The 20,340-nt window shown below is 50.7% G+C and overlaps 1 protein-coding gene across 1 annotated transcript in view; it reads right to left on the bottom strand.

Moving 5' to 3' along the window:
- Nucleotides 1-20,340, bottom strand: part of DCTN1 (dynactin subunit 1) — an 87,272-nt gene that overhangs the window by 27,536 nt on the left and 39,396 nt on the right. The window lies entirely within an intron of this gene.

Genomic DNA, 20,340 nt, shown 5'->3' with positions numbered 1-20,340 from the left:
GACACGAGGGCAGACCCTGCCTAGCAAGTGAGCACATCGGAGGCAATCAGAGCAGGGAATAACAAGGGTCCTCAGTAGTGTTTGCAGAGTGGAAACACAGTCAGAGGTTTTGGTGTTCCAGCTCCAAAGGATGAGACAGCAAAACCTCAAAGCACACCGAGACAGGAGCAGGGAAGGTTCTGTCGTCCCTGTCCATCCTCCACATCTGGAAACACAACAGGACACATCCGCTGTTCAGCATTTGCAGGAGCCTGAGTCAGGTGCTGCTGTGCCTGCATGCCCACGCACATGTGCCAGTACCACCAGCAGCTTGTTAGGGACACACTGCATCCAACTCTGCACCCTCTGCCTGCAACTACACCAGCTGAGGGGACGAAGCACCAAATTTTAGGGGAACAGAGGGGGGGAAAATGAAAGAGTAGCAAGAGTTCACCAGCGTCCAGGGAAAACCAGTGGAGCTTGGAGGAACCAGAGCAGCAGAGAGCGGTTTCATCAGTGCTTATGAGGTTGTTAATTGCTGGCTGGGGATCCAGCAGTGAGGCTGGCCATGTAACCCAGGTGACAGGACCAAGGGAAGCTGATGTCTGAAGGAAAGCACCAGGTCCGTCAGAAACTTCTGTTGTTCTCCTCATGGACCTGTATTTCTGGAGCACTCATCTCTGTGTCATCTAATACTGTGTACACAAATTTCCTGGCTTTTTATTTTACTCCTCGAGATTGACTTGACTCCTGATTTGGTGTGAGCACCAGCCTGGGAACAGTGTCCACAGCACCATGCCACACACGCACCATTTCTAAGACACTCACTATTTGAAACAAGGATGCTGTTCTTGTTCCTGCTGCTTTAGGGATTAAAAACCTGTGGAGACAGAGCAGCATCACCAGGGACACACCTGGTATGGTTCCACTACTCATCACACCTGAAGAGATAGAAACCTTTGGAGATCCATGACTTGGGCTTGGCAGTCAGGATCAGGAAAGGTCCAAGGGACATACTTTCTTCCAGAAAGGGCCAAAATGCAGCACGGCATCTCCTAGACCCCTCTGCACAGCTACTGGACAACCTTCACTAACGGTTCCTATTGAAAATCCATTCCCAGCAACCCTGGAAGGTCCAAGCTGCCAGAGAAAATGGCCTGCCAGCTGAGTCTATCTGATGTGGACACATCTGTGAGCCCAACCAAAATAGGATGCAACGGCCCGAGAGGGGCTCTCAGTGCTGCAGAGTGCCAGGGCAGTTGGCCAACATGGGCAACAGCTCTGAACTCAACACACATGCAGAGGTGTTTTCAACCCCATCTAATTCCTGCCTGGCATAGATATGAAGCCAAAGGAGTAGGAGGAGGTCATGTAGGACATCCACTCACAGCCCTTCTCCAACACAAGTTTCAGAGAACAAGAACATCATTCAAATGTGATCTGAGAGCTCTCCACAACTTTCCCTGGTAAAGGGTAAGGTTCCAGCTGGGACTGGAAACTGGCTGAAAATCCACACCAGCACACAAAAGCTGCTTACCTTGATCTCACTTCTCTGCCTCACTGCAAATGCATCACATGGACTCACAGCAAAATCCCTGCTGTGTCTCAAGGTTTGTCGGGGGAGATGTTTTAGAGGAAATTTTAACCTACAGAAGGAGTGGTGGACTGTCCTCCTCACATTGTGTTCATATACCTCTGTTACACTTCCCCTTCCCCCTGCCCTGCCATGAGGTCCTACCTCAGCCCGGGCTCTGGCCCTACACTGCCAAAAGGACAGTTAACAAGATATTTTTCAGAGGGGAAAGCTAGATGCCTGGCAGCCGGGATCCCAGTTGCCCTGAAACCGAATGAATCCATCACTGCCCTGGTTTGAGTTCCTTGTACATGCCAGTGAAAATAAAGCCCTCCCTGCAGTGTATCCCTTTGTAGAAAATAATATTTCACCAGTTACAAACCATAACTTGGCTATTATAGAGTTCTTTAAGGATTTATCTCCCTTGTTTGCCCTCCTCTGTGTGCCCCTTTGCAAGGCAAGTCCTGCCAGCTAGGGGCAGACCTCAAAACGTGATCAATTGATTCTCTGTGCTGGAATCAGTACAGTCCTGGCTGGCACCTCTTTGCACTCACCTCCTTCAACAGACACCCTCAAGATCCCACCGAAAAGTACCCCACATAAGACAGGAAACAGCAGTCAGTGAGAAGCAATTAGTAACATTAACAGGAACACCAAGCAGCATGGTCTGCCAGCCAGCCAGACGGGGCATTACTCCACTCATTAGATGAGCTCTAGCTTAGAGCACAACTTTTCTATAGACATTTTGCCCAGGTAGGTTGTCCCCAGTGATTTAGACATGCTCCAGAGAAGCACATTGCTCCTGTGAGCTTCTCCAGGCTCTGTACGACGAGATGGAAGGACAAGAGAAAACACAGGTTGGGGTTAGAACTCATCAGGTTCATATTTAACACGCAGGGGATGCTCAGTGCCCCCTGACCGCAGCTGCTCACCTTGGGCCGCCGGGCGGTGGTCTGGAGGGCAACAGGAGCGGAAGGCAGAGGAGGAGAGACATTCATACAGGGACAGACAGGAGCAGAGATACAGACCGCAGCAGGGCAGCAGCAGATGCAGCAGAGAACAAGGTAAAGGAAACAAAAGACATCACAGCAATTAGTGTGCATGGCATCAGGTGTACGAGCTCATTAACCCACGCTCCCAGGGCAGCTCCAGGCAAGAACCCTGCTTAGCAGAGCTCCCACAGAAATGGAGGAACAGAGCCCAGTGGCAGCTCAGCCTCCTGGTCAGGTTCTCTTGCTTGCACCAGAAATCGCTCATCGAGCTCCAGCTCTGCTTCTCCCCCTTTATAGCAAAGCTGCAGGACCACAGAACTGTGGAGAAGAGCAACTGCCGGAATCCTGCACCTGGAGCCAACCCCCAACTCCAGCAGACACCCCAGGGGCAGAACCTTCTACTTCTGAGATCTTTAGCTTCAGAAGCAAAATATGGGCTGCCCTGGGCCAGCCTGGAAACTGCTGCCACCTTATTGCAGAGCTGCTCAGTGTTCACCGGGTTCTGCTGACAAGGAGTGGGTTTAACTCAACACACCTTTCCAAGAGGTCACTTGAGTGCAAGATTGAAGGGTTTTATTTTTAATTTTTTTCCCCCTCCCCTCACACCTTTGATTTTCTGAAGGGACCAGAGCATCACCAAACTGGCTGACCATAGAGATGCTGGAGCCCCTGGGCCCTATTTCTCTTCAGTCATAAAACTCACATGGGTAACATAGAGCTTCTACTCAAACACTTCCATATTTTCTTTTCATTTCTGGAAATAAATGGATCCACCTACTTCAAGGCAGGACCCTCTGCCCCCCCCCCCAAATACACCCACCCTTTGCACATGCAGCATAGCAGTAACACAACCATCAACAAGCCAGTGGTCTCACATCGAAGGGTGGGGAGGCCACACTGCGTATCTCGGCACATCCTTGCTGTGCGCTTAATACACCAGTAAATAAATGTTTTTCCCCCGTTAACAAATACTCCACCCATAATTGATATAACAGCAGGTAACAGTGAGGCTGGCATGGCTCTGCCAGCCGTCAATGGGGGAAGCTGGACGGGCAGTGCTCCAGGTGCGGGCAGGGAGGTCCCGGGCACTGGAAACCATGGGACCGGGCAGAGGGAATCGCTGGAAGGGACATCTGCTCTCCAGATGCAGCTTTAAAAATGCTGGGGCTTGTTTTAAAACTTTTCACATTCTATTTAACTTTTTTTTTTTTATTCTATTACCTAATCCACAGCTTAAAGTAACCAAGAACAGAAAAGATGAATAAAAACGCTGCCATATGACACTCCCCAAGGATGCAGTCATGAGTGAGACGTTTAGTTGCACAAAGCCCATCAGCAAATGCTCAGCCCCCGTGAGCCAGAGGCAGACCTGTCTCAGACCAGTGCAGCATCGCACCCACCACCACAGCTTCTCTCTGATATTCAAAAGCCATGGCCATATTCCCACCCAAGGCCTTAAACCAGCTGAGAGATCTTGCAGCTTTTTTTTTTTTTTAAATATACATTACAACTGGACAGGATATCGCTTCAAAATAGCCTATTACCTACCGTATTACTTGAGCTAAATCCTATTTTGCTCGCTTCCAGCCTTTTCTAAAAGGCTGCACTCAACAGCAGGCCCATTTCAATACTGAGGGAAGATACCCATCTCCCATAACATCTCCTGCTTAGCAAAATTTGCCAGGAAAATGTAATGACAACAGTAAAAGCTTAAAACCCTCAGATAAATACAGGTCTGATTTAGGAGCAGTCTTATAAGCTCTTCAGGAATACTCCAGCATCTTTCAGAAGTCTTACTAAATAAAGATTACATTGAGTGCCACTAGAAATCTGAAGACCGCTCTGAAACCCCCCCCTCCCTCAGGGACTCTGTGAGCCACATGCAGGGAGACGCTTCCGCTCCTTGCCAAGCATGTGGCTCCCAACCCAGCTCGTAGGGGGAGAACTCAACAGAGCCCCCACTGCCGGGCACAGTGCTCCCTGCCATCCTTCTGCCTGCTCTGCGCGGTCAGCACCAAAAGCACCCCGGTGCGTGGCAGACACGAGTAGCCAAGGGCTGGGGCATCTCACACCAGCAACCAAGTCTCTGCGTTCAAAATACAGCTTAGTGCTGCCCATGGCAGCCGCCAGACATCAGGGGAAATACTCAACAAGCGACCACTGAAGCCTTCCCTAGTTGGGCTATGGGGTGGGGAGAAGCTGAGCATTTTCCCCGACTCAAACCACACCAAACCCTTAAGAAAGGGAGAAGCCTCTTGGTAATGTTCTCTAAAAGCTAGCCATGCGAAATGGCAGAGATTAATCCAGGTTTCATGCCTCCTCTGCTGTAAGGTGGAAGGCCATTTTGGTCCCCCTCCATGTAACACCATGTGAAGACCACAGAAAGCTGAAGCGTCAGCTCCGAAATCCCCTGGGTGAGCAGCTCTTTGGCAAGGGGGGGACGGAGAAATGTTCTGCTGCTCTCTGACACAGCTGGAGGGCGACTGGGCTCCCTGCCACCCCGGCCATCCTCCTCTCCATCCGGCTGTCACACAGCAACACTTCACATCAGCAATTCATCCACTGTGCTCTGCGAAGCACTCGTACGCCACTGGCAGAACTGCAGCTGGACCGGGACACTGGCTTCTCCCCCTTCTAGCCATCAGGGTCCGGCATCCAGCTGGCAAGGAGATGGTGTGCAGGAGGAAGGCAGCAGGACTCCATCGACAAAGCTCTTCATGACTACGGGAGCATCCAGGAGCCCTGCTCAGGAGCTGGGAGCAGATGCTTGAACTTCTGCCAGGCTCCAGACTATGTAGAAGCTTAATACAAAAACTTTGGGCCCTCCTGGATCCCAGGATGCTCTGCACCACCCAGCTGTGGCTATTAATATTTCATATGGCAGTTTTGAACTCTGCTGCGTAATGTTGCTGCATAAATATTTGATGACATTACACAACCTTGGCAGGTCCTGCACTCAGAGAAAGGAGAGAGCATCTGGGGCTCACAACAGACTAACTCAGACGCAAACTGCTCCTAGCAGCAAGAAATCCAGCAAAACTCCTGGGTACCAACAATTGCCTGCGTGGAGCCGACATCTCCCGTCTTGAATGTGGGGCTGCCGATCGCAAGTCCTGCAGGTCCCTCCTAGCTCGGTTCTGCTCCAAGTGCAGGAGTCTCCATCCAGACCCAGCTGGGAGCACTAAACGCTGGCAACGCTGTGAGCACGGACAAGCACATTTGTATTAACATCACCTTATGCCAGGCAGGACTGATACTGTATTGCTGAAGGCTCCTGCTGGACAAAGCCTGAGGGCTTCTGATGCAGAAAAGCAGAACTTCTCAGACTGTAATTGTTGCTGCAGATCTCCCACGAAGTTTCCATCAGGTTTTCCAGCAGCAGGTGGAGAGGGCCGGAGCGCAGCTCCTGGAGTTGATGCCCGGGCATTAACCCAGCAAAGACCTCAGGTCAGCGCTGCCCACCCGAGCGGGCAGGGTGCCATCCCGCTCACCATCAGGGAACTTGGCCTCTCGGAGGAACCAAACCGTCTCCAGACAAAACCTGTTGGCATTAAACGCTGTCTCTAACCTCACGACACTCCACCGGCAGAAGGGACAAGCTCCTCGCGGGGTGTTTTTCCCAGGGTGATATTACCCCGCGTTATTGCTGTATACACGCTACAAGAAACTTTGCATTTTAAACAATCGGCAACACCTTGCACATGCACTCTCTCGCAGGCATGATGCCATACAGAGACGGCACGTGCAAGGGGAGGTAACAACAGAAAAAGCAGGATTAAATCAAGCGGCTGTCGGATTTGTAAAGCTCCCTGCCAGACAGGGCACTGAGCACCGGGCTGGCCCCACCACTCCACCCTTCCGCTGGAAGCAGAAGAAAACCAGCATTTGTAAAACTTTTCATTCAGAAGTGGATTAAACAGGAGCTCTTAAAGTAATCACCACGTAACAAAGTATGGCACTGTGTTTGGTGAGCTCAAAGAAGCATACACATAAATCAAGAACATTTACTGTAACATTATTAAAACGGCAAAATCTTCTCGCTGACACAGCACAGCCAGTGAAGTTGCACGTTTGTGCCTCTGGTTATTTTTATTTTCCCTTCTTCTCTGAGATCAGCCAAAAATTCTCAGTATTTCTCTTTAAGCTGAACAGTGATATCCTGGTTATGCTAAAAATAAACATATAGGACACTACCAGAGCACAAACTAGAGTCCGTGCTGTAACCTGCAGAAATGACAGCTTGACAGGGGATCCAGATATGACAAACATTTGGAAATGTCAGAAGCAGGCAGACCCAATGGCACGGCTTGCATCGCTAAGGCAGGAAAAACGTTATTATTAACATGCAACATCCACAAGCCAAGCGCCAGCACCTCCGGCAGCAGGGAAGCCACCGGAGCCCAGCCGAGCTGCAGAGATGCTGCATGCAACACAGGCACAGACAGGTGAAATGGAGAAATGACTTAAAAAGGAAACTTGAAAGGAAAAGCTAGGCATTAAAATGATGCTGCCTTCTCATTCAGCAACCTCCCCCCACCCTGTCTGTCCACAGGCACCTGAAACAGAGTCCAACTCACAATTAAAGCTCAGCAGCATTAACATACAAAAAAAAAAAAAAAAAAAAAGAAAAAAAGGCAAAACAAGGTACATTGATAAGCAGCGTTAGCAATGACAGTGTGGATACAGCAGCAGATTGTACCTTCCGTGTTGCCGGGGCCTGCCTCATCATTGCAGAAAAGACAGACGGAGGGAGAGAGAGAGAGAGAGAAAGGGAAACAGGGAGGCAGAGAGAGACTGTTAGCACACTCGGTCACAACAATGCGGCTCTCGGCGGCTCTGTCTCGGGAGCACGGGCTGCCCGGCAGCGCTTGCAAATGGCTGCAGCCTCCCTCTATCCGCTCGCCATCCGCCCCGATAATCCAGCAAATGCCTCTCCCGACGCGCCGGCTGCTACGGAGGCAGCTGCTCAGAAGGGCTACGGTGCGCCAGGGCCGCGGGGGCCCATGCCAGCCACCAAAGCCGCGGCCGCTCGTCCTCTCTCCGCCGGTGTCTCCAACCACCGCCCCGGCAGCTCATTACATCACCGCCGGTGGGTCTCTCCTCCCCGCGCCGCCGATGCTGCACCGGGGATGCTGCACTGAGCCGGCGGCGGGCGATGCGATGCGATGCTCCTCTCGGGCGAGGGGTCCTCAGTAGCTTAGCAACACCCCATCTCATCCGCCTCGCCGGCGGGTCCAGCCGACTCCAGCCCCTCCGCTCAGCGTCCACGCATGCACACGCGGTGCCCCACAAACCTCTCCTGCCCGCAGCAGCCCAGCCCGCCCCAGGCCTACGTGCCGCCGCCGCCACGCTGGCCCGGGGGGCGGCTGGGACCTCACAAGCAAATCCCCTGAGCCTGGACATACGGCGGGAGCTAAACCCGGACAGATGGACAGATGTCTGCACAGAGCCGCATCCATCTTGTGACGCTGCCATTCGCCACCCGGCCCGACTCCCACCCTCACAGCCGCCCCCTGCCAAAGAGGGGATTTATTTTCGAGGAGCTCAATACCCCCCTGGCACGGCCAAGGATGCCAATGAAATCCCCATGGCAGGACCCCTCGGAGAACCCTTGCCCTAAAAAAGCCCCCGTCGGCAAGCACTAGCCCACCGCGTGGCATCCAGCATGTCAGCCATGCCTGAGCCTTACTAGGCTGCCAAGCTCAAACCCCGAATTCCTGCTTGGCATCCCAGTTGTCCCTGGACCAGCGCTCCGTCAGAACTGCAGCACAGGGGTCTACGTGCCAAAGCACCCAGCAGCTCTGGGAGCAAGATCTCACTGCAAACTCTTTACGAATCTCAATGCCTTGACCCCCACCGCACGCTGGAGATCCTGGCACTTAGGGTATTAGTTCCTTTTACATACACACACATCTTTTATTCCATATATTATATTATATGTTTGTGAACATGGACCTTCTTTTCCAATATTGACAACTCCCATTTCAATTCCATTATTTCCCGATACTTCCACACTAAGGCACCAGAAGGGCAAGGAGCTCGGGCTGACCCGGGCTTGCCCACAGGAGCAACTGTCCTTCTTCAACAGTATGTGCATACACAAGCCTCTACACACAAAGTGTATTTTTAGTACCAGTAGTTGGACACTCAATGCAACCCGTGCAATCTCTTGGGAAAAAGTCCTTAAAGGCAACTTTCACCTGCAGGTTAAAATTTCCTGGAGACTTGAGGCAGTCCCACTGTATGGCATGCCACCGATGGTCTGCACCCAAGTGCAAGAGCTATTATCTGCACTGGGTTTTGATTTCTGAAGAAGTTCTGAATTAGGAAAATGAACATCTGTGGTGCCTTGCACAGATGTTCTCCCTAGACTAAGGTTTTGAAATTTGAAAGCATTAGAATATGTATATAGATATATCTAAATATGGGGGGGGGGGTGTAAATAGACATTCTAAAAATCAAAATCTGTGTTTTTATGAGACTCTTAAAAGTCTTCTAACACAATGAAAGCCACCCCTCCCAGGGCCCATTAACTTAATTATCTCCACAGACAGAGGCCAGGAAGTTTCAGACTAAAAAGTAACATTTGGGACAGAAAAGCCAAAGTCAGAAAGAGCTAAAGAAGAAAACTGCCACCCCTACAATGATCAAGAGTGCTCCAGGCACCTGAGTGTTTCCATGGGAAGGGGGACCTGGGCTGAGCAGACCCGAATAGACCTGCGTTGCTCCAGGGAGGTGCCTCTTCTCCTTGGCCTCACCACTGCGCCCATCCAAGGGGGACAGCCATTTTCATGTCCTTCCCCCCAGCACAGCTGCATCACCCAGTGCTGCAGGACCCCCCTCAGAAACACCCCACAGCTGCAGCTCCCACGGGCACCAGCCCACGGCACAAAAGCCACCTCCTGCAGAAGACATCCCCAGACACAGGGACCCGCTGCACCTCCACCTGCAGCAGCACCCGGGCGAGGAGGGAAGGTGGCAGCCACTGCACCCAACACCTGGAGGAAGAGCATCACTCCATTTAACCCATCACAGCAGCAGAGCACAGGTCTTCCCATTCCTCGCAGCCTCATGTTCCCATTACGCTGCAGGAAGCCTCCAGGATGACTCTCCAAGAGCTTAAAAACACTTGTCCTGCCCAAGATCGCAAAATAAAGGCTAAGTGAAGGTTCAATCGCTTTGTAATTACATCTGAGGGTCAGACACGAGCAAAGGGAAAAGCTATTTAAGCTAAAGGGCAATTTGGCATATGAACCACAGGTAATAACTGACCAGGAGTAATTAGGCTGGGAATTGGGAGCTTTCTTAACAGCAGAGTGAGACAGTTTGGAGACAGCCTCCCAAGAGCAGCCATGGGGACAGGACAGCCCGGGTTCAGGCACCCACTGACAAGAGGGGCTGCAGCACAGGGGTCCGAGCGCCGCAGCCACAACCCAGTTGCAAAGCAAGCAAACAAGGTTTGGGGAGCGGGGACAGGGGCCAAGCAGACCACGGCTCCTCTCCAATGCTTCCACCCCTTCCCTCTAGCCAAAGTTCAAAAATCAGGAACATTTTTTAAGAGACTCAAGGGACACTTCAGACAGCTCAAAATTCAGTGATTAATTCTACATGTGGAATTTCCTACCCTACAAGGCTCATACTTGAAACATGCAGATCAGGGTTTTATTCCATTTGATACACTAAAAACTCACAATATTTTTGCTCTGAAAGTGATTTCAATACTTGTCAGTAAAAGCAGCACATCTAAACTGTGTGGCGATGCTTTCCAAAATCCACACTTCTGGGTCCTCCAGCGTCATAGCAAGCGGTTACTTACTGCAACTATGCTACAGAAATCCAGACTGGTACAGCCTTTAACTGAAAGTCTGCACAAATTTCACACCAGTTCACAAAAAACCCCAAACCCCCCGGGGAGCTGAGTATCATCCATTTGCCTAAAACAGCTGCTCAGAGCCGCTGTGAAGACCAACCAAGGAGACCCTCTGCAATGGCATCACACATGCTGCGCGGCCAGGAGCTGAATCACACACCCATCAGCCCACATCTTCATTTCATTACCAGACTTGATCCAAAGTCTTTGGGGTAACTGAAAAGCACTTAGTGCGCTGAGTTCGGGTTACACACTCCCATCAATCGACGACAAGGGACGGCAGAGTCTGGGTTTCATTACACATTAAAACTGATTAGCGCTGGCTGGAGATGGACTGCATGCCAACCCCCCTCAGACAGCCCAGCAGAGCCCAAAAGCCTTTGGGCTTGATGGGTCAGATCGCTGCCAGCTGCTCCACTTAATGAGGGGAAAGCTGTCATCTTGTTGGATTTTAGCTGGCTGAAAGAAAGGGTGAGAATTCCCCGTGTTGAAACACTGTCTGACCTGGACAGCACCTTTAGCCTAAGGCCAGATGCAGTCTCGTTTTCATCATCAAATCATGGAATGGTTTGGGTTGGAGGCAACCTTAAAGATCATCTAGTTCCAGCCCCCCTGCCACGGGCAGGAACATCTTCCACAAGACCAGGTTGCTCAAAGCCCCATCCAGCCTGGCCTTGAACACTTCCAGGGTTGGGGCATCCACAGCTTCTCTGGGCAACCTGTTCCAGTGCCTCACCACCCTCAAAGTGAAAAATTTCTTCCTTATATCTAATCTAAATCAACCCTCTTTTGGTTTGAAGCCATTACCCCTTGTCCTATCACTACATGCCCTTGTAAAAAGTCCTTCCCCAGCTTTCCCTTAGCCCCCCTCTAGGTACTGGAAGGTTGCTATAAAGTCTCCCTGGAGCCTTCTCTTCTCCAGGCTGAACAACCCCAACTCTCTCAGCCTGTCCTCCCAGCAGAGGTGCTCCAGCCCTCTGATCATCTTTGTGGCCCTCCTCTGTACCTGCTCCCTCACGTCCATGTCCTTCTCATATTGGGGACCCCAGAGCTGGACACAGTACTCCAGGTGGGGTCTCACAAGAGCGGAGTACAGAGGCAGAATCACCTCCCTCAACCTGCTGGCCACGCTTCTTTTGATGCAGCCCAGCCCAGGATGCAGTTGGCTTTCTGGGCTGCAAGCATACTTTGCTGGGTGATGTTGAGCTTCTCATCCACCAACAAGCCCAAGTCCTTCTCCTCAGGGCTGCTCTCAATCCTTCTCTGCCCAGCCTGTATTTGCGTTTGGGATTGCCCCAGTCATGTGCGGGACCTTGCACTCGGCCTTGTTGAACTTCATGAGGTTCACACAGGCCCATCTCTCAAGCCTGTCAATGTCCCTCTGGGTGGCATCCCTTCCCTCCAGCGTGTCAACAGCACTAAACAGCTTGGTGTCCTCGGCAAACCTGCTGAGGGTGCACTCAACCCCATTGTCCATGTCACTGACAAAGACGTTCATCTCCATAATGGGGAAATGTTGTCCAAGGCCCAAAAGGAAAAAAAAAAATGTTGCAAGGCTTCAATAAATGCAGTGCAGAAACACTGGTCGTGGTGGGGCCCTTTCCACCTCCACACTAGTGAAAACCAGCAACTCCCACAGCGGTGCAGGGGGGTTAGTCAGGCTGGGTCTTTAGTTCCTCTAAGACTTTCCAAGTCCTTGGTTTTGTTTTAACCAGTAAAGTCCTTCCACAGCCTTAAGTGTCATTTAACTGGTAGCTCAAACAGCACATGGTTGGGTGCCAAACACAGAACAAGAGTGCAGCTCATGAGATTTTCCCACAGGATATGAGATTATGCTTCTGGATTAAGTCAGAGAGCAAAAAGAGTGAGAAAGATAATTAACGTAGGAAGCAAGGTATGTAATTTTATTCTACTACTGCAAACATTTTCTCTTCCATCAGCTAAGATCAATCACTGGTACCTTCAATGATGCATCCACTCTTGATCTATGGACCTCACATCAGACCCTCTAGAATTACTGGCTGCATTTCATAACCAAGATCTTCTATAGCACACATGGTCTGTTGTACCCATGGGTGACTCCTCTGTTCAGGATGAAGGCTGCTGTCCTCTCTCTTGTGCAGTTTAGATATGGCCATCCATCTCCCGGAAGGCTGCCAGAGCATCCGCCACACTCCTCACCCAAACACACTGGTGAAAGAGGCAGAAGTTCAGCAGTGCTCTGCAGGGGATAGGGCATGCCCTGCAGATGACACAGCTGGGCAGGAGGTGAGGGTCCTTCCATCCCACTTGCTGCTGCAGAGCATCCTGAGTGAGGGTGAACGGCTGCACTGGCCATTCAGAAGGGAGCACACCACCTTTGGTTCCTGTGCAAGTTACTTCTACTTCCCCATCAAGTTATCCCCCCAAAGCATATGTGGGCTCTCACCAGCCTCCAAGCAGTTAAGACTGTCTCTCTTCAACCAGCATCAACAATTTTGGGGTATCTGGCAAGCCTGGAAGCATTCTTCTTGGCATTTCCCCTCTATGCAGCACCTCTCATACTGCAGAGAGGATCATAAAGGCTGGGCTGTGTTGTTGCTATGTAGGCTCTCCTGGCTGTGCATGAAGAACCACAGTCAGGTCAGCAACCTCCCAACCCCTTCTGCTATGGAAGATGGTTGTCAAAAAACCTGCCTAACATTCACCCCAGATCTTGGCAACAGCAAACCCCTACATGTTGCAGCCTCTTACCCAACCACCACTATGTCAGACATGAGGCTCTCCTAGGGAACCAGGAGAGAGCGATGACAACCCCGTGAAGATATGTGCTTTTCTCTCTGCCCAAGCTGGGACAAACGTACCTTCTACTGTTTTAACCACACAGCAAAAAAGTGCTAACTATGTAAAATACGTTAGGGTGCAAATAGTATGCAATATCTGTATTCTAAATGTATTGTAGACATAAGTTTGCACAAAGGTGCTTCAGGCAACACGTGGAGCTGCCTCAACCTTTGACAATTCCTAAAGTGGAAAAAAAAAAAAAATTAAACAGCTACAGAAGATAAATGCTGAGGAAAGACTGGCTCCTCCAGCATGGAGTCACTTCCAGCTGTGGTAACATTGACCTCTAGCACTTTCTATGCATGACAAGCTAAAAAAAATGATCATCCTCACAAAAATGCCTCTGATCCCAGAGCAATTTATTAAAACAAATCAGATAATGTTCTAATGAGCTGAGAGATGGCTAAATATTCACATCGAGAGCCAAAAGGAAGTGCTTAGGCAAGCTCTCAAGAGCTGAAGCGCTGAGACAAACCAGCACATTTCAGGAGTTAACCAAGAGAAGTGGTTTCAGGAGTCCAGACACCACAGCACTCTACACCGTCGCCACAGGTACAGCTACGGGCAGCTCAGACCTTCCCCCTGCCCCACACGGGGTCAGGAGCCAGATGTTTCTGCCTGTGTTAAACAACAGGGAACTAAACCCCAGGAAGAAAGAGGCGCAGGCTGTGCCAAAGGCAGCGCTGAGCCCCAGACCCAGCGGAGAACCCTCCGCCCAGGAGCTTGCCAGCCCTGTCCCAGGGATGGGAACCCTCCAGTGGCGAGGAATCCCCTCCCTGGCTCCACAGGGGGAAAAGCCCTGCGCAAACATCCAAAGAGGAGCTGAGAGCGCTGCCCCTCGGGTAACTTGGGGAGGGGGGGGTATATTATGCATCCTCATAGGCAAACAGACACTGCTCCCATTTGCAAAGTTAATTAAGAATTACATTTATCCAGATAGCTATAGGTACCAAGCTAGCCTATTTTTTACAGTACTATCTTTCATATACACCCAGATTAAAATCACTCCTTCTCAACCAATTAACAATTTTCTGTTGTTCAAAGGAGAATGGCACTGGGTGACCCTAAAGGAAACTGCTGCTGTGGGCTTGCCAAGGCTTCCCTGGAGGGATTTAAAAACACCTTATGCTTTCTGCACACCCGCAGCGCACCAGAGGCATCCTGCAGCACAGCCCTGCTCCCCAAGGCAACATGGACTCTGCCATTTACCGCCTGCCTCTAGGCAGCAACAGCTCGTGCAGACACACGCTGCCTCAACTTCTGTGCCAGCAAATACAAACCGAACCCAGAACTCAAATGGATTTGTCCTCGGAGAATCAGAGCTCAACATTACAAGGCTTTGGTCATAGCCCACATTAGAAAAATCAACTAATAAGTCATGAAGCACTGAGCCGGCAGAACCCCTTAGCTGTGTAAGGACAGAGGAGGCTCACTCGGGATAGTCACCCCCTCGTGCCATACCTGAGCACTCACTTTACCACCAGACCACGCACAGACTACCCTCGGTCCCAGTGGTGCCTTCCCATCTCCCTGTGCCATGCATTTTTTTCCTATAATGAATCCTTGAGTATCCAGGGAAGCTACAGACATTAATTTGGGGCACCGAGGCAGAGAGCGTTGGTCTCAAGCTCTCCGTTCTCACACTGGCTGTGCTCACCCCTCTTGCCTCACACTTGGGTTTTCAGTCTCAGCTCCGTTCCCAGCTTGCAGTTGCCAAACCTGTGGCTGGTGAGTACGCCTGAGCCTGGCAAACCGTTCTGCGAGATACCGGCTGGTGCGACAGTCTGGTGCAAGGATACGCTCACCAGCAGGTTTGATTCTGCTCCTCAGGGATGTTCACAGCTCTGTTTGGGGGTCTGCACTGGCCTTCCACGCTCAGGCTGGCTGCTCTGCTGAGTTGGGTCACACCTTCCTAATAGCAAGCAATCTGGAGAGCAAATTACACTCCCACCCCATCAGTACCAGGGCGGCTCACCAGCCCCTTTGCCAGCCAGCCCCTTCCTCCTCAGCTGTGACGGTGATTCTTCAGGGCTAACGCAGAAAGAGCTTATTCTAGGTCAGCAGGGTCAGCCCATCAGTCCCACAAAAGACCGAATTGTCAGGCAGGATGGTACTGTGTCCACAGAAACAGTTCTGGGACACATCAAACAGATCTAGTGTCCAAACCTAACTGCCTTTTGGTTTCTTATAACTGGCTACAACTCAACGCAGAGTCCCTACAGACAGTAAAAGGTAGCAAACAAATCTGGACACCTTCACGAGCTGAGGTCGGGATCCCACCAGCATCCCCTCTCCCCCAACAGCTCTTCCACTGGCTGCAGATGGGCTAGTGGTGTTAGCAGGGGAAGGGTTTCCACTAACAGCATACGTTAATGAAGAACCACCAAGTTTCATTAGCTTGAGCATGTCACATGCTCAAGAGCTGATCTACACAGAGGTGGGTTTTAAGTCATCTGAAGGCATTCAAAAGCTCCAGCAGAAAATCTCTCTGACTCTGGGTCGGCCCAGAGGATGGAAGATTTCCTCCACTGTGCAATTTCAACCAACCGTTATCCAAATTTGTCAGGCAAAAAGCCCACATATGTATTAAGTATTCTCAGACAAAAGCAATCTCAGTTCATGGCTGTAAGCCCCTTAGTGAACCAAGTGCCATATATATTGCTGAAGGAGTCACACAAAAGCTTACATGATTTAACATGCAGTGAAGAGAATTAAGAATATTACAGTAAGGGGGGGGCAGGGCAGTAGATGCTTTAATGAACCAACTCCTCTCCTAATGCATATCTTGGTTTTCTAAATCTAGAATATATAAATTCTTTCCACATCCAGGATTCAATAAAAACCAACACAGGGCTGTCCACACCTCCCAGAGCCGACATCTTAAGCAGAAGCAACAAATGAGAAAGTGCAATTTCACAATGGGAAAAACAGGTGTCAGATCCTTTAAAGCTGTCCTTTAAAAACATTCAGTGATACATAAGAGAAGTTATTTATCCTAAAGCCACACAAAGTAACACGGAGCTTTTAGCACCAACCCAGATAAGAAGACTGGTGAATCTCATGTCGGTCTGGAGCAGGAGCAGCCTGTGATGCTGCCGGGGTTAACTCTGGCTCATTTACATGGTACCACCAGCTTGCGGCGCCAGATGCTGCTCAGCTCACAGCTCCGGAGGTTTGCTAGTCCCTCACTTGATTAACAGCAAAAATAACCACAGTTCTGCAGCACAGACCTTGCTGCAAGTTCCCATCAACGTCCCTCAGAGGCACAAAGAACTGCCACGACAGCTTGTCAGCCAGCCAAGAAGAATGCTAGCCGTGTAAAAATCAGTGCACAGGTTCACATAGACCCTTTTGTAGGACACGCTTTCGTCAGTTCAGATGTGAGGCACGTTTTATGAGATAATCGGATTACTGTTTCCTTTAAAGGATTAATAGGGCTTGGGTTAGCCCCTCTTATTTAAAAATAAACCATCTGGAACTAGATAGCTCCATGCCCTCATCAGGCTGAAACAGGCCATCTGCTCCCCGCAGACACTGCTGCCGAACCCGGCTAATGACCGGGCACAACGACAAACAGAAGGACAAGAATCACAGCAAGATCAAATGCCCAGCAGAGAGGCAGATAAAGCTGTGCTCGTTACAGAGCTCAAAACAAAACACTTGAGGATCCAGCTCCAGCACATGGAATGCCAGCTGGGATAATGAAAGGAATGGGAATGTTACTGATGCTGGGACAAAGCCAACCCATTAGAGGAAAAAAAAAAAAAAAGAAGAAGAAAAAAAAGGCATCAAACTGGTTTTAGCTCATGCTGTCACAGGATAGGTGACCTGTGGTGAGAGAGGGCACCCTTTGACCAGAGAGTTATCATCATGGTCACATGGCTCAGGCATATGGGGACAGTGCTGGACACGTGTTCCCACTCCGGAGAAGGGCTCACTGCCACTCACGCTTGAGTTTGCTACAAACACAACCAGCAAACCATCTGTGGGACCAACCCTCTCCCACCTGCCACCAGTTAAGAAGTTGCTCCCTGCTTCGGCTGACCTGGGACTCTCCGTGCTCAGTGTCTCTGAGGGTCTCCAGATACAACCAGGTACCGCAGATGAGCCCATTTCACCTGTGAGCTGCAGACACATCTGTGGGACCCATCACCTTCCAGGCGGAGCTCTGCCCATCACTGCACAGTCTGGGCAGGATGATGCTGCCCAGGGGGACCGGGACCCAGGGAGCAACTGTCCAAACTGTGCTGGTACGGGACGGTGGAGGCCAAGCCAGGCAGCTGGCACGGCTACATCAGACAGACAAGGTAGGATCAGACTAGATAAAGCAGACAGACAAGACATGACCCACTGATAAGGCAGAGTGTATTCAGACACTGGCATCCTACCCACAACATCCCTACCAGCAAGGCAGAGCTCACAGCACAGGAACCACGAAACTGGGAATCCAGCAGTGTGTTATGGGTGGAAAGAAGCTGGCTTTCCACCATCATCCCACCAGCCGGTGCATTAACATGGATCAGCATAAAGGGGTCTCTGGACCCCTGCTCCCACCCCACAGCCACAGGGCCCTGGGGCTGAGCTGGAACCCCCACACAAACAAACACACACCACTGCGGTGCCAGCCGGAGCCGCCGCACACGGGCCAAGGCTGGCAGCCAGCACCAGGACAGTGGCAATGGCACCTTAGACCGCAAGGCAGAGCGGGATGCCCGGAAAGGACACCTGAGGAGTATTCTGCTCCAGTTGCTTTCCCAGGCTCCAAACACCCGCAGCTCAAGGACTCCCCGAGACAAATACAACTTACGTGCACTTTGTATTTCTTAACATTTAACTTTGAAGAACCTGTCCAGCCTTTCTCTACATCCCTGGAAGTCCTTACCACTCCCGGCATCCCAGGGCAAGAGCGGCACAGCTTCAGCACTCACGGGATGACGAACTCGCCCCTCTGCCCGCTCTCAGCCTGGGGAGGCAGCCCCCACCACAGCCCTGGGCAGCAGACCTGGCACCTCTGTCTCGCTGGAAGGTGACACTGTGTGACACAGCGTAACCTCAGGCACTTCAGCAAGAGGAGACAGGCTTGCTGACCGCAGGGTCAGTGAAATGTTGACCCAGGTAGCAAAGAGGAAATAAAGGAGCACACAACCCACTTCACCCTGAAAATTAGGAGAGAAACACCCTCTTACAGCTTTTAAAACAGACGTGGTGTTCGTCCCAGCACACCAGCAGCCCAGCCCAGGTAGGGGCTGGCAAACACTTCCCAGACAGGCCAGCAACTCCCAGCGTTCCAGGGGACAGCCTGGACCACCAGCTCCTGACCAGCTGCTGGCAGCCCACAGAGAACCTGAGCAAGACACACATGGCAGATGCCCACGTGAGGAACGAGGACACCCCCCGGCACCCCTCACCCCCGCACGGCTACACAGCGCCGCAGCTAACAGGAAGGACCTCACGTCTTCGTGCAGCCCTGCAGATGGCAGAGTCGGGGTCCCTCCAACGGGGGCTGCCATCCCTGGCAATAGCATGGTCCATGCAACCAACAGCAAAGGCCAGAACGGCCACGACCTCAGCGGCAAGAGGCCTTACTCCACCGCTCCCAGCGAGCTCAAAGACAGCAGCAAAACCAAGGTAAACGGTACAAACAGAGAGGGGGACAATAGCTGGTAGGGTAAGGACCATCTGGCACAAAAAAGCAGCAAGCAGCAGCTTTTAATACGATTAAAGTCTATATTTAACATGCAAAGAGCTACCTTAATCTCATGAATAAGGATTTATCTGCTAATTATGTTAGTTATTTTGTGATCATAACAAGGGGACTGCAATTTTCACACGCTTGTGCAAGGTCAAGAGCTGTAAAGGGGGGGGCACGGAGCTGACAAGTTTATTAAAGGCCGAAAAAGTTAAATTCTGAGGTGATACCAGCAAAAACATGGCACTGGCCTGTCCCTCTGAGAAGAGTTGTGACGTACCTGTCTGAGCCTATCTCCACGCTTTGCTAGTCACGGAGGGTTCTCTGGACAGCTATTATCGTACAACCACTTCTCTTAAAAGCAATACACAGCTAAAGCCCTGAGCAGATGGCAGCGTATGTACAGCAACCTGCTATCAAACCTAACTGCCTGGAAACCACGGGGAGGGGAAAATAAAGAAACAAAACATTCAAAAACTATAAGTTCTTCCCACCAAGGTTAACAGAGCCACAACAAACGACCTCAGACTAAAGGAGTCATGGAGGGGCTCAAGAGAGAGAGCGGCTCCCAGCCATCCCTCTACATCACCTCGGCAGCTTCTCCTTATGCTTCTGCATTGTTCCTCGCCTGTAGACTTTCCACGGACAAATGCTGCTGTTTGGATCATCTCTCCACCCAAAAATCGAAATGAAAGTGGCTGGCAACAAAAGGTGTGCTGAAGATACCACTGACTGGCATCGTGTACGCCAAGGAGTCAGCAGGTACCGTACCACTTTCTCTCTAGTGCTCGTCATTTTCTCTCTAGTGCTCGTTCTGTGCCTGTTCCAAGTCTCGAGTGTCCAGATTTGCTTTTCTCTAGGCAAGATTTCCATGGCAAAAAAATATTCCCCAAACAGCCTACAGGAAATGGTGACTCTTTGCCAACTCTAGTTTTAGTTCATTTTGGTAATAAGTGATACAAAAGATTTTTGGCTTTGGAAAGTGTTATAAACAAGCCAGTTGGGGGTGTGCTTACCTTGGGAGAAGCATAGGAAGCTGTAGGCCAAGGAGAGGACAAATACCACATATAAGCAAAACAGTGACTTGCCTCCAAGTCACTCAAACATATTTCTCAGCAGTACAGTATCTTTTTCCAAACTCCTGGGGTCTGATCTTTCGCTACAGCCGCTCCCTGTTTTACCACTGCTCAGCTAAGAATTAAAACTGCTCATGAGAAAATTCTTTGTGGAGAATTACCTTGTATTGTTTAGAAACCTGCTATATATGGATCAATAACGGGCCAGATAACGATCCTGTGATAACACACCTGGTTACTGAAACAAATGTAGAGTTTTAAATATTTTCATGTCAGACAGTAAGCGTGAGGGAGCACTGCTTATGCTTCCCACAGCAGGTAAAGCACCTAGCATGTAG

The sequence above is a fragment of the Vanellus vanellus genome (assembly GCF_965231255.1).
Source record: "Vanellus vanellus genome assembly, chromosome: 4".
NCBI classification, from domain to species: domain Eukaryota; kingdom Metazoa; phylum Chordata; class Aves; order Charadriiformes; family Charadriidae; genus Vanellus; species Vanellus vanellus.
Note: the sequence above shows the minus strand (reverse complement) of the source record. Positions and strands in the feature narration are given on the sequence as shown.